Source organism: Parasteatoda tepidariorum, chromosome 6 (genome assembly GCF_043381705.1).
Source record: "Parasteatoda tepidariorum isolate YZ-2023 chromosome 6, CAS_Ptep_4.0, whole genome shotgun sequence".
Classification (NCBI taxonomy): Eukaryota; Metazoa; Arthropoda; class Arachnida; order Araneae; family Theridiidae; genus Parasteatoda; species Parasteatoda tepidariorum.
This window is the reverse complement of record NC_092209.1, coordinates 57,944,331-57,958,589: the sequence shown is the minus strand read 5'-3', so window position 1 is coordinate 57,958,589 and position 14,259 is coordinate 57,944,331. Positions and strand designations below refer to the sequence as shown.

The 14,259-nt window shown below is 30.3% G+C and overlaps 1 protein-coding gene across 1 annotated transcript in view; it reads left to right on the top strand.

The window, feature by feature from the left end:
- Window positions 1-14,167: 14,167 nt before the first annotated feature.
- The window catches only part of LOC107444147 (uncharacterized), a gene marked incomplete in the record, with an annotated part of 30,330 nt that continues 30,238 nt past the window's right edge, over window positions 14,168-14,259 (top strand). The window contains 1 exon segment of the mRNA XM_071182412.1: window positions 14,168-14,203.

Sequence of the window (14,259 nt, the reverse complement as noted above, 5' to 3'; positions counted from 1 at the left end):
AAACGTTTAAGTGTTTGTATTGAATGCATTGAATTTTTTTATATTTCGCGTTTATTTATGCATTGAATTTTCACGCTTTAAAATGCAGAATATTAGTGAAGCAATATTTGATAATTTATTTTGCTAATATGTTTCTTATTTAGCTAATGTTTTGATTTTTTCACCATGTACAATCTAAATAGCTAATATACTTTTTTAAAAGCCAATAAGAACATTGGTAGAATTCTTCTACATAAGTACAATACTGTGTCTTTGATGATAAAATACTATGTCTTTGATGATAATATATTATGTCCTTGTGCTAGAACATTGTGTTCATTGGCGAGCGAGCGCAGCGAGCCATGTTTCACGGCGTGAACCACATAGGATTGCGTAGCAATTCTCGGGGGTTGGCGAGCGTTAGCGAGCAAGGGGCGGAGCCTCCTAGTATAAATGAAATTGCGTTACATTCGTTGTTCTGTTGCGTTGCATTGCTCCTAAAGTTTCACTTTTAAAGACAAATCCGGGACATTATGAAAGAAAAACAGATTTTAAAACATTAACTTGTTTTTAAATAAGTTCTTAAATTCCTTCTAACCAAAAGTATTGCATGTTACTTTAATGACATTTATTGAGTCTTACTATATTTTTTCCCTATATGGCCCATATATAATTCAGACTCGCAACATTTTGCTTCCAAAAACTAAGCATTAAAGTAACGTTAATCTGCATATTTTGAACACATTGTTTAAATTATGACACAATTAAATAGTAATTCCATTACCAAATTCTTTAAAATTATCTTTTATCTCAAAAATTATGGACGAATAAGATAGCTATGTCCAGCAGTAATATAATGTATTCCCAATTTCAGCATTCAATATTCTTACTTACACAACTAGTAAACAAAATGAAAAATTCATCTAAAACCAAATAATCGAATACAGAAGGATTGTTTTCCACTCGATTTTAATGCTTACTTGAAATACTTTCACTACTGGCTGGTGAAAAGTTTTTAATTATTTAGTAGAGAATAAGTGCTATTCCTTGTAAATTACTCAATAATAGAAAAACTATAGGATCTAGATAAAAACAAAAGATTTTTGAAATGGTCATTTAACGTCCAAACATATTTGTTTATTCAAAACTACAAGACAGTTCAATTACTATACTAATTAACATATTTATGTACATGAATACTGCAGATTGTTTGAAAATATTCAGGAATGTCGTATTTAGGTAATACACTGTTCTTAAGTAAATGAATTTCTACGTATAAATCTGAAAGGTAAGGTGCTTACTATATTCAAAAATCTTTGTGCAAAACTGTTGAGTATATTTCTATTATAATATTTTCGTCTTGAATAGTTATGAAATAACTTTAGCCTTAGTTTGTTTCTTTGTCGAATTTAAGACATGATTTAATCCTTTTGTGCTGACTGTCAAATATAAGTGAAACTTTACAACATTGGAAAAATAGGGTGAAACTTTATCAATTAGAGGAAAAAGATAAAACTGATAACAAAACTAATTCTGTAGTATTATATTTCTAAGCGAAGTTATAATAATTTTATTGGTTTGAGCCATGGTGGCATGAGTTAGAATCCCCTTTGCCGTCAGGCTAACCGTGAGAGGTTATTCGTGATCTTCCTTTCAATGTAACGCAAATACGGGTTCATTTCATCAAAAAGTTCTCAGTGAAGGGAAATTTCTCCCAATACTTGATCCAGGAGTTCCCTAGTCTTCTGGGTTGGGTTCAAAGTTACAAGACTACGTACTTGAACATTAGTAGTCGTAAACCCAAAAATTGCGCAGGTTGTTCGATGACGGTTATGAAATAAAAACAATTTCAATAATCAAATTAGCAATTAAAAGTTAAATTAGCAAGGCCATATTTAAACTGTCGCTTTTTATTTATATATTTTCATCCTGTTTCTGATTTTGCACGAATACTTTTTTGTGCCATCCATACCGAAGTGAGTAAAAATGATGGGAACATTATGTACTTTGAACCATATTTTTTCCTCAATGTAGAGAATAACGTTTAGGAAAAATATAAAATTATAATCACTTTACATTTTTCTCCATTCAGAACTGCGAAGTTTTAAAATTTGGAATAAATTTCTTTTATATAGTTAAATTTGGTTATAATAAGAATTTTCTCTGAAAGCTATCCATTTTTTTTATAAGAACTCAGTAAGAAACTTTTATCTGTTTAACTTGTTATTTGTGTTTAAATAAATAAAAAAAAGTTCTTAATTTAAAAAAATATAAAAAACATTACATAATTCACTTATTTATATTCAGCAATTTATTGACTTATTCAATGAGTTATACTGTAGATTTCGTAAAAGATAATAAATCAATGACTAAAAAATATTTTTATTTATAATAATCGACTAATATAACTTAAATCTAGGAATTAAATATTTTATCTTGCATGTAATATACTGCTTCGTATATTTTAAATGTTAAGTGATTTCTTGTGGCTTTTTACGAAGATTCTGTAAAATGTTTTTTCCCGTGTTAACTTAAAACTCTATGTGATGATTATGAAATGTTTCACAAAGGGGTGGATTTTAATTTATTCAATACAACATTTAAATGTTAATATCTTTTTAGACTAGTTTACAAATAATCTATATTAAGTTCAACTAATTAAATTATATACAATACGCAAATCAATTATTTATACACGTTCCATTGTTTGAACTATCTCTTATTAAATGCTAATTCGATAAATTTACAAAAAATAAAAAAAAATGCATTCCATACGAAAGCAGTACATATTGTAAACAATTTTTCACCAGTGCTTAACCAACATGACCTAAAGATTATATTTTTTATTTTGCAACATATTTAGCTTAAATACCATGAAAACATTAATATATCGATAAATATAGTGAATCGATTGTTTCATTCACTGTTAAACAATTTAATGCAACGCTTTTTTTTTACCTAATCTTTCGATCCTTCAGAAAAATAATCTCTTTACGAAAAACACTGTTCTTTCTTAATTATTGCACCGATTTTTTTTTTTGCATTAATTACTGAAATTAACTACAGAAATTCTTTGTTTCCAAGTTCTTTCCTATTCATCTTGCAGACATGTTATTAGAGGGACCGGAAAGTAATGTCGTTTCGGCGCATTGAATATTTGTCTTAAGAATCCCATTCTTTTCTTTCTTCGATCTATTTTGATTCATTTTCGATACAGCATTGAGAGGATGTTGCTAACGTGGGTGAATGCATTATTGATTAAAAATAATATCTGAGATAACAAATATCAAATGAACCGGAACGACATAACTTTCCGGTTCACGTAATATTATCAGATTTATTAGTTCAATTTAACTTGTTCCGCTTAATGTATATACTAAGCTTTTACTCCTATTTTTATCACAATATGTTAAGACCTTATAATAGTGGTCCACCTCAAGTTTTCTAAAAAAAAACATTGAGTTAGTTTCAACTTCATATTCATTCAAGCTATTTCTCTTTTTTTTCCTCTCTCTCTCTTTTTTTTTTTTTAAATTTATTATTTGAAGCCCCCAACTTATTTCTGCTTTTAAGAGAGCCGAACAAGTCGTACAAAATAGGAAAATAAATAAATATCAAGGGGGGAAGAAGGGCTATTGTCCATTTTGACAAAAATTGTGATTAGGTCATCATCTGATGCATTTTGAGGATTATTAAGTTTTGCCAAATTAGCTCAGTGCAAAATCGTTCTAATCAAATTGTTTCTGTCTCATCATACCTGATGCATTCATCACCGGAGTTAAAAAACAATGAGCTTGTCAAACTTTAATGGGGGCGTAAAGGAATGACAAACAATATTATTAAGCCATCAACACAGATAACACATAGGAAAATTTTCCCCAAATGTCCCTCCCCCTCCTCCAAATTTTGACAACACTAATGTCACCATAAAGACTCCTAAATATCGAGATTTACTGTTCCTGAAAAAAATTTAAAGAATTCGGTGTCTTGAGAATGTCATGAAATGCTCAGTGTTTTGAATGTACACTACGCAAAATAAAAAACGAACTGCCCTATAATTTTTGATCTAATGATCGGATCTTCACGTTCTAAGATTCAATGTTAATGGATGGGGTGGGGTAGATCTCAAATATCCTAATTAATTAGCGCATACGATATTTTAAGTTATGAAATCAGACACAAAAGCATACTTTCTCTATTTGAAAGACTTATTTGATCTGTTTCATTTAAATTTCGTATTTTGCCACGCAAAGTCATACTCTTTAAAATGATGTGAAGAAAATTTAGCGGCTTACCATTCGAAATTTGTTTGATCACTATTTAATAAAATTATAAAAAATCAAAATTTACTAAAAAATTTTGTTTGTATGAAATTATTAATTTTATTTTATAATTATTAATTTTATAATTGTGTCGATTCACTTAAGAAGTTCTCGAGATATGACGATATACCCAAAAAGTAAAATTAGCATTAAGGGGTCCAGACCTTGAATGACTCTCTTGACCAAACTTGGGACCAGATTTCCTAGATTTCTGATATAATTTCTAGATTGAGGCTAAACTTTGCGTTTCGGAAATTCAAATCCGTCCAAAAAATGGTATCTTTATTCAGATAAAATACGTTTTTGTGTCTGATTTCATAACTTAAAATATTGTCCGCACTAGTTAAGTAGCATAATTAAGGTCAAGCTTTTTAACAATTAAGAGCTAACCCTAAAACATGACGATTTGATCCTTAAATCAGAAGTTATTCAGAGTAGTCCTTTTTCTCGCTCTGCACCTCAGAAAAAAAAAGACGAGGAGGTGGAAGGTACAGAAAATAGAACAGCGGGAATACTAAAGAGAAAGTATTGGTTGTAGAGGAATTTTGAAGAAAAAATGGTTCTTATCCAATCCAATTTCCAAATATTTTTTTGCTTTTACAACAGCAAAAATTGTAAAATATTTTCTGAAATTTTTTGGGGAATGTAAATAAATAATTGTGACATTCATGTATATTTTTGTTTTTGCGATTTCTTCCGTAAGCGTAATCCTAAAATGGCTCAAACCTTGAAATTAGTTTTTTCTCAGAATTATTCTTCATGGATATAATGGTCATCCCCCTTGATCTTTAAATACACTTGTGAGCCTTTAATAAGCCAACCCTCCCTCTCCGGACCAAATTCAACTGTCGAAGGGGTGGAGACAGGGTGGGAAAAATTCTAAATACGCTTTTAATCCTCCGCATTTAACTTTCATAAATAAACTGATTACTCCCTTAGGCAGTCTCTTTCGATACATGTAAAATATAAGGCCATCACGCAATCACAATTTCAGATATAAAGAGAGCGAATTCAGATTTTCTGTAATTTTTGTTCTTACAAAATTATCTCCATGCAATTCTGAAAACAAGAGTTTTTGATAGGTAGTTAAATAGTATGTGACCAGCTTTCAGAATTTTGATAAGTATTTTTGTTTTTATTCACTTAACGTTAAAAGAATTTGTAGCGTCATCCAAATCGATTTTCTTCAGTTTATACTCCGAACTGCCTCCGACCGGACTGTATAGGGTTCAGGGAACTGGTCTTGCATCAAAAAGGTTCTGGGTTCAAATCCCGGGCATGGTATGGATGTTCTTCTATGGTAGCAACTTTCGTCTACCTAATATGGTGCCCTTGAAAGAGCTGCAAATCTGCACTGTAAATGCCTGAATTGTCGAAATATTAACACCGGTAGGCATTGAAAGTAATAAAAAAAAGTTTCAACTGCAATTCAACGAAATTTTAAAATATCAAAAATTTGATAAACGTGTAGTTTAAAATTACTCCCTCAAAACCGTGAATCTCATCATTTTATTGTTTTGAAGAAAAGTTTCTAAAAGTTCAAATTATTAAATTCAAATTAAATCATTAGATTCATTACTAAATTAAAATTCGCTATTTCTCCTAATCTAATAAGCAAGACTTCTATTTTCTTCCTTCTTTAAAAACTATTGTGTTGACTAACAATACGTTATCATCAAAAGTTCATTAAGAACAAAAAAAATTTAAGACAGCACAAATTAAAAATTTTATTTAAAATCCTCCATATTTATGCATTTTAATATGTATAAATATGGAGTTGACCACCGTTCAAATAAGGATTTCTCACAAAACATAAGCTAAATATTTTTTTTTTTTTTGAATTTCAGTTAACTATGGCGAAGAAAACTGATAGAGTGAAGCAAGTTTTAAAATTACTAGTGGTTGGAACATGCCTTGGGGGATTTTTATTTCAGACTCTGGAATTCTTATATCTCTATTGGACATATCCAACTGTGGTGGATATCCAGGTGACAGTGCCCTCCGAAATAGAAGTGCCAGGAATTACATTTTGTAATCCCAACGGGTAAGTTTCTTATAAATGCTTAAGAATTACATAAATAAGGTAAGAATTTATAAAAGGAATTGAATGATTTGGGGACAAAAACATTTAAGACACATTAAAAAATTATAAGCCACATACCATATGATTTTTATGAAGGACATTAGAAGTATTGTTATCAAGTGAAATTCCGAAAACTTGTAAGGAATCTATCTAAAAACCATACAAGTAAAAGGTAGATATAAACTGGAACCGTTGATATAAGTGTGGCTTATCACTACTTCCTATTCTTTCTTCCTATTCCGTTGGAATTACATTTTGTAATCCCAACGGGTAAGTGTCTTATAGCTTACAAATACTTAAGAACTACATAAATAAATTAAGAATTTATAAAAGGAATTGAATGATTTGGGGTAAAAAATTATAAGACACATTAAAAAATTATAAGCCACATACCATATGATTTTTATGAAGGACATTAGAAGTATTGTTATCAAGTGAAATTCCGAAAACTTGTAAAGAATCTATCTACAAACCATACAAGTAAGAGATAGATATAAACTGGAACCGTTAACATAAGTGTGACTTATCACTACTTCCTATTCTCCTATTCTTCAATCTCTTATTCTTCAGTCTTCTGTAACTCCTATTCTTCAATCAGGAATATATTACAGCAGTTATAACATCACAACTATACCTATAGAAAATAGAACAAGGTCATAAAGATTGTAATGTTGACACATTAATCTTTTTTGTTTTGATTAACGCCTCTACATCCATTTCAATGCTTATAACTAGCTTATTTAGTTTGTGACTTTTTTTAGTTTTTGTATTGCTTATATGTTCCTTATTCTAAGTGTCTTAGTCATCTCTCGCCTACAGTTTTGATCAGTTGATTTTAAATTTATCACATTTTCCCATTCAAGTCCCTTAATTGCATCCAAAACAAGTTTTCTAAACTAATGACAATTAGTGGTAAACACAATCTCAGTATACCTTGAACATTAAAGTACGTAATTCTTTTAGAGATTGAAATTTTGGTACTTAACTGCTGGGGCACATAGGTAAAAATATTAAAAACCCTATTTTTAAAGTATTTCTAACGATACTCATTAAAGGGGATCATTAAGAAGTTTTTTTCGTAGAGGAAAATTAACGCTCTTCAGAACTTGATTTACAACAAGAGTTTTGAAAAAAAATTTAACAATTTCGTGCCGTCATACTGTTAGAAATTTCTTGGAAAAAGTTGTTAAATACAAATTTATTAAATTGCTATTTAACCATATTCAATCAAGACTTGAATAGCAATTAAAATACGGTATTCACACTTTTAACCGTGTGAAAAATCGTTTATTGGCTGTTTTCACCACATACGGCTTAACAACCAGCATTTTATCCGTGCCAACTATGCCCCTAGCTAATGAGAATCAAGTGCACGCTCTTCGAAAGCTGGAAAGCGATGTGCTAAGGATTACGAAATCATATTTTTATTTTCCCCCATCAAATGCCTAGCACAACAGATAGTGCTTAATAATCTTATATTAATAACTATGAGATGAATACCTGATGAAACCACACAGTTGCTTGCTGCTGAGTACATACTTTATCCGAGAGGGTTTGTTTGCCAAACTCATGTCCAGCCTAATGGTCGTTCAAATCCCAGTGTTGACAACGCAACATTTCTTCCATTCCTTCAATACGTAAGGAGTTTCCATCTTCCTGCACTCCTCAATTGGTGACCCTGTACTATTGGAATATGAAACTTTAATTCTCGCACAAATGGCAGCATCACAGAGCTGCTGAACCTAAAAAAAATGCACTATTTCCTACCTGTCGTAATAGATAGCACCAATAGATAAACTAACTTAGTTACGTTTCACTGCTCACTTAGCAAAACACAATTTAACCAAAACATAACTTCAATATCCATTACCTAACAAAAAGTCTGTCATAACTTAATTCCAATGTCCCGTTGAACTTCACTTTTGCGGTTTTCAAAACATGGCAGTCCCAAGAAACCGTTTAGATTTCTATTCACGTTTTTTTAACCGTACTAGTTGTAAACGCATTCAAAGTCTTAAAAGCAAAGAAGTGTTCCTAACCGTAAACTTTACAGTTTGCTAGATGGCCTGACTGCTTTCGGTTATTTTACCATAAATTTAGAATGAAAATTCCAGTGAATGTTCAGCTTAATAAATTCAAACGAAACAAAAGCTGATTCGGTGAACACTCCATCACAATCGAGCCTTAATACTTATTAATTTAATATTTATTATAGGTTAAAACCTCCCGAGCTTTGCCGAATAGGAAGGATTTGTTCATCGCGAGGCATTATGTCATTTCTATCCATATGCGATGTATTTCCTGCAGCTTGTATCGACAATAAATTACCCGAAGATTTTCAGGTAATTTTTCCATTAACTGCACACACTTCACATATATTCGCAAGTCTTTTATTCTCTTTCAAACCTATTTTGCATATGTATGATAGAATACAAATATATAATTATAAATACGGTTTTAAGTTTCTCTATCTTTTTGTTGCTTTAGGGAGTAGGGTACAGCTACTTTTTTGCAGACCATGATTTGAATGCTACATTGTTGGAAGAATTAAGGATCCCTGTGTCTGATTTTTTTGATTGCAAGATTGTAAGTAGCGGAATCAAAACCGACTGCGAGTAAGTTGAAAATAGTTTTGTTCAATTACTGCTTGACACATTTCATTTTCAAAACTGGCTTAATCCATTTTAAATTAATTCTCCAAAAACTTATTTCTCATGACAAAAAATTATTTGTTACTGATACATTGTTCAAGTTAACTAAGAATTTTAAATTTGAGAAAACCGTTTATTGCAAATATTTTTCATTTTTTACAATATGTATTTTTATACAAATTAAAATACATTTTAAAATACCTTAGGCACTGCATTCAAAATTATTACTGATTTAACTTTTACATAATGTGCTCCTAAACTGCAAGACCTGTATTTAAGTATTTAGACACAGAAATAGTTATGGAAAAGCTATAAATAAAAAATCTGATTTGTCTGATGTTGCCTGAGATGTATCCCTTGCCTTGCCTGAGATGTATTCCTTGTCAGACGCATAAATATGTATAAGTCTTAATTTTCTCTGATTCTATATAAAACTTAAATAACTTCTTAACTATTAGGTATATCAACTTGGGTGTCATTTCATTCAAATACAGTGTAAAAAGGTTACATCGGAAGCATATATATCGCATGAGCAACGAGTATGTTTCACCCTTTATCCTACTACCCATCAGTAAATTTTAAATACAGACTAAATCTCACTACCAGGAAGGGTGTTAGTTTTAAACCTTCATATCGAGTTCACTCATTTCACAAAAAGTATTGCCGAGTGTAAATTGATGGGTTTCTTCACAAATTTCAGATAATCCTTCAGTTTTAAACTCAAAAACACTTGGGAAAAAAATTTCGCAACATGAAAAATTAAATAAAAAGTCTAATAGTTTTATTTAAAGACAGATCCCGAAAACTACCCAAAAATCAGAAATTTCAATATCCAACCCTGTCTGACCCTGAAAAAATATTTACTCATACCCATTTGAAATGATGATTAAGTGGAAGTTTCCAGTTTGCAAACCTAAAACAAATATTAGCCATTCATTTTTCCAAAAGTTCTAAAAGTTCTTGAATTTTTTTAGAATTTTTTAAAATTTTCATCTGAAATTTTTCGCACAATATTCTTGTGAGTAATTTTTTTTTCTTCAATTTTAAGTTTTTTTTTCGAATTTTTTTTCTCTAGTAGTGAGAATGATTTATCTCCCTCCTAAATGAAATTTGTTGATAAATACACAAAATCGTTTTGCACCCAACAATCACTTTAATCGATTTCCATTACAATCGATTACCAAAATCGATTACAACATGAAATTCTATAGTATATAATTTTATTTTTTATAAGGTTAATGAAGGAATTTTTGCCTTTTTCAGAGTGCAGTTTAAAGCATGCTCTTAAAATTATCCAATCACACGCACAACAGAAAATCTATTTTCAATAAACCAGAAGAGATATCTGTATTTATAAAATCCTCATTTAATATCTTTTGTATATTTTGCTTTAGCATGAATAATATCATAATCGCTTCATACTGGAGTGACACCTACACTCCAAATTTCTGCTATACGATAAACTCAGTGTGGGGAGATCCAAACAGAAAAATACAACATATCAAGAAAACTGATAGTGAGTAAAGTACAACTATTCCAAAATGTTTGCATTTCCACTTAGTTTGCATGATGTTCAGAAAAAAAGGCCCTTAATGTATAGTTTAGATCAGGGGTTTCCAACTTACATGAGGCCGGGAGCTGCAATTAAAAACACAAATCAAATGGCGGGCCACAACTTTATCAAAATTTTATGTAGGACTCATTTATGTTTGAAGGAACATTAAATATTACAGTCAGATTTTTACCAAGTTGTTCAAAAAAAAGTATTGAATTACAAATTAAAATAAGAAGTAGATTTTTAAAAATATTTAATTGCATATTAAAAAATTTGGGTTACAATGTGCACCCATGTATTAAACAATTAATGTGCAGCAGATATCTAATTGTTAAAATATAAAACTCTAAAAAGGTTGGTATTAAAACTTGCATATTAGTACACAGAATGCTCAATGACAAAATTGAGGTTTGTCTGCTGCAACCACCATAGAATAGATATTTACATTTTAAATTTAAAATTTGCAAATGTGTGTGTAAATATTTTCGTCCAAAATGAGTGGTTTCAAAAAGTTAAATCGGAGAATTTCTTCGAGAAAATTTCTGATACACTCATGCTAAATTATATTCACAAAATACAAAAAAATGAAATAAAAAAGAGCAACATACACGATTATTTTTGTATTTGAATAAATATTTCCTTCAATGCAAAACCTGAGAAATAATTTTTTTTTTGCACCGTTGGTATGTTAAATTTCACAGAAACGATGAAATTTGGTTTTTGCTGACGAGAAAATTATTTTAAACCCATATAGATTTTTTACGAAAATTGTCCGCAAAAAAATGACAACTAATATATTTTAGTATATTATATAGACAAAAAAAGGGGCCGGATGTGAACCCCGGGCCGCCAGTTGGAAGCCACTGGTTTAGATTGTACTCCCATACAGATTTTTTACGAAAATTGTCCGCAAAAAAATGACAACTAATATATTTTAGTTCACGGGCCACAAAAAAAAAGCTTCGCGGGTCGGATGCGGCCCCCGGGCCGCCAGTTGGAAACCACTGTTTTAGAAAGTCAAAACTTTACAACGATTGCGTATTGAGCATGAACGCTAATAATTAAGGGGGATCCTTTTTGACGTCATCACGACGCTGTTTTTTTTTTAATTTTCTCTTTGAATTTTCATTGGATTTTCTCTTTCTATATAAGGCCCCATCTCCTCTTGCAACACTTAAAGGAAGCGGTTAATTTATACATTAGATTTGAACAGTTGACGCAAGTTGTGCCCCTAAATTACAGTATATCGTAGTATAGAAACCTTAAAAACGAGATCCTGACTCATCGTAATACCTAAGAAGCCTGAAACTAGGGTCCCCATATCTGTTGGATCCCCCTAAATTTTAGACATGTATTTTTTGCGTATATTTCCTATAGAATTGTTATTAGAATATAAGTTAATAGAAAGTGAAATAAATGTAATAAGAAACTTAAGAGCATTCTGTAAATAAGCAACATGTAAATTTGGTTTAAACGTTTAAAGTTATGACCTCTGTGGGATCTAATAGTTCTGAGACCTAAAGTAGCAGGATTTCTAAATCAGGCCCTGGTTGACTCTCCACAATATATTATATAATTTGCTATTATATTGTACAATCATATCGCTGTCGTATTTATATCTGTACGATTATATTCGCAGCGTGATTCTTTTTGATTTATTGTTTTAAAGTTGAGTTTGTGTGCTTCATTTTAATAAAAGTTATTGAATTAAGACTAAGTTGATTAATGTTAGCGTTTTGAAATTTTTTCTCAGTGTGCCTTTGTGAGGCCACAATTGGCATTACATATTTATTTTCTATCCTTTAAAAATATCTTTCATTACTTAAGCTTATTTTTATTAATAGAATTATATTTAAAATAAATCAAAGACTTAATCTTTTAAAACGAACATAAAACATTTATTATTTTCTTATAGATCAATGTAACAGATACTTTTTATTTCATTACTAATGCAGACTTATTAATTCACCGTCACCTCTAATCGAAAACAAAAATCTATTATTAACTTTTTATTCTAAATTTGCAATCGCTAAATGTTTCGGTAGCATGGTTGTAATAATTCTCATAAATTTGTTGGCGACTCGTGATCGCCAAGGTGTTCTTTTAAACCCAATATTGATATGCTGGTTGACTTTGTTTTGGCTATGGTATATTTTGATAAATCGCCAATTTTGGATCTCCTACCCATACTTTCTATTACCGTTAAGAATAATTATATTCACTTTTGATTTCAAACTTGTGGATACTGGGAGTGCCCTTACGGGCCTCCCCAATCTCAATTTCCAACAGTCAGAAAATGATATTCTGGCTGTATGATCTCTCAATAGAGGGTATTCTGATTTCATCCCTTTAAGGGATTTCTTTTTTTCTTTTTTTTTTTTGGATGAAGAAATGACCATTCTCTAAATACCAATTATGCTTAATAAAATCTAAATTTTACTAAACAATTTGTATATTCTTTCCTGGAGACTGTATAATGTTATTTTCCACTATACGAATATTGGCGGCTACTGACCGAGAACAAACCTCCGCCGTAGCCTTTATGTTGAAACAGAAAAATTTCTAATCGATTCCAAATCTTCTTTTTTTTCATATTTTAGTTCTATTATACGCAAAAAATTTTTCCCTATTTTTAATAATTTCTTTCTATTCTGTCATATAATAAATTTTACTATATACAGAAAAAAGATCGGTATTAGTTACGCTTTTCCATATTTAGTCTTTCATTAGTTTAAAAGTATTGACGGTGTAAGTCATCCATGATAATACATTGTAAATTCATCATTTAAGAAAAAATAAGAACAAGAAAAATTATGAGAAATTAAAGTACCTAAAATAAATTTTCTACATGCTCTAGTGGAAACTCTCTGTTTCTCTGTAGAGCAGAGCAAACGAACGATTTCACACATTCATTCTACACAACTCGAAAATAGCAAATGTTTCGCTTGACATTATGTAAAAGCCAGCAAATAATGCGTACACTAAAAGATATATTACAAAATATTTTATAATCAAAGTGATAAGCAAAAAGAAATGAACACACAAATTAAAAATAAATTAGTTAACTTCTATTTTATGAGGCAATAACTTTAAACCAGTTTCTTTTACCGTACCCTGCAATTAAATATTAAAAAACGCGCAGTAAATACTTTTTTTTTTACTAATGATGAAAACCATAACTTAGCAGACATCAATGATGTCATCTTTCCAAATATTTGATAAAACAGTTTAATTTTTATACATAAATATTTTTTTTAAATGGCTAGTTGACATAAAAACAATGGCAACCAATGAGGAAATTCCATTTTTCAAATATTTGTACTGGACGGTATAGCAAGTATTTTTGAATGATTTTTTTAGGATTAGGGGCTTAAATTGTCCCTTTCACCTTCTGTCTAAATTTCAAGATGCTAGCATTATCGGTTTTGGAATTATAAGAAAAACATAAAGGCAAACTCTTAATTTTACTATTATCGGTAATATCTCGTTCCTTCCATAATTTTAAAATTCCCGGATTTCGAAATTTTAACCTCCTAAATTATATATTTTGTTCTCAGCTATAGAATTGGAAATTTTCATCGATATCGTGAATCGTCCAGAGACAAAAGATTCTCCAGACGATTTTAATCATCGCCCCAAGTTTAATGTTCCGGGATCTTCAGCTACCCA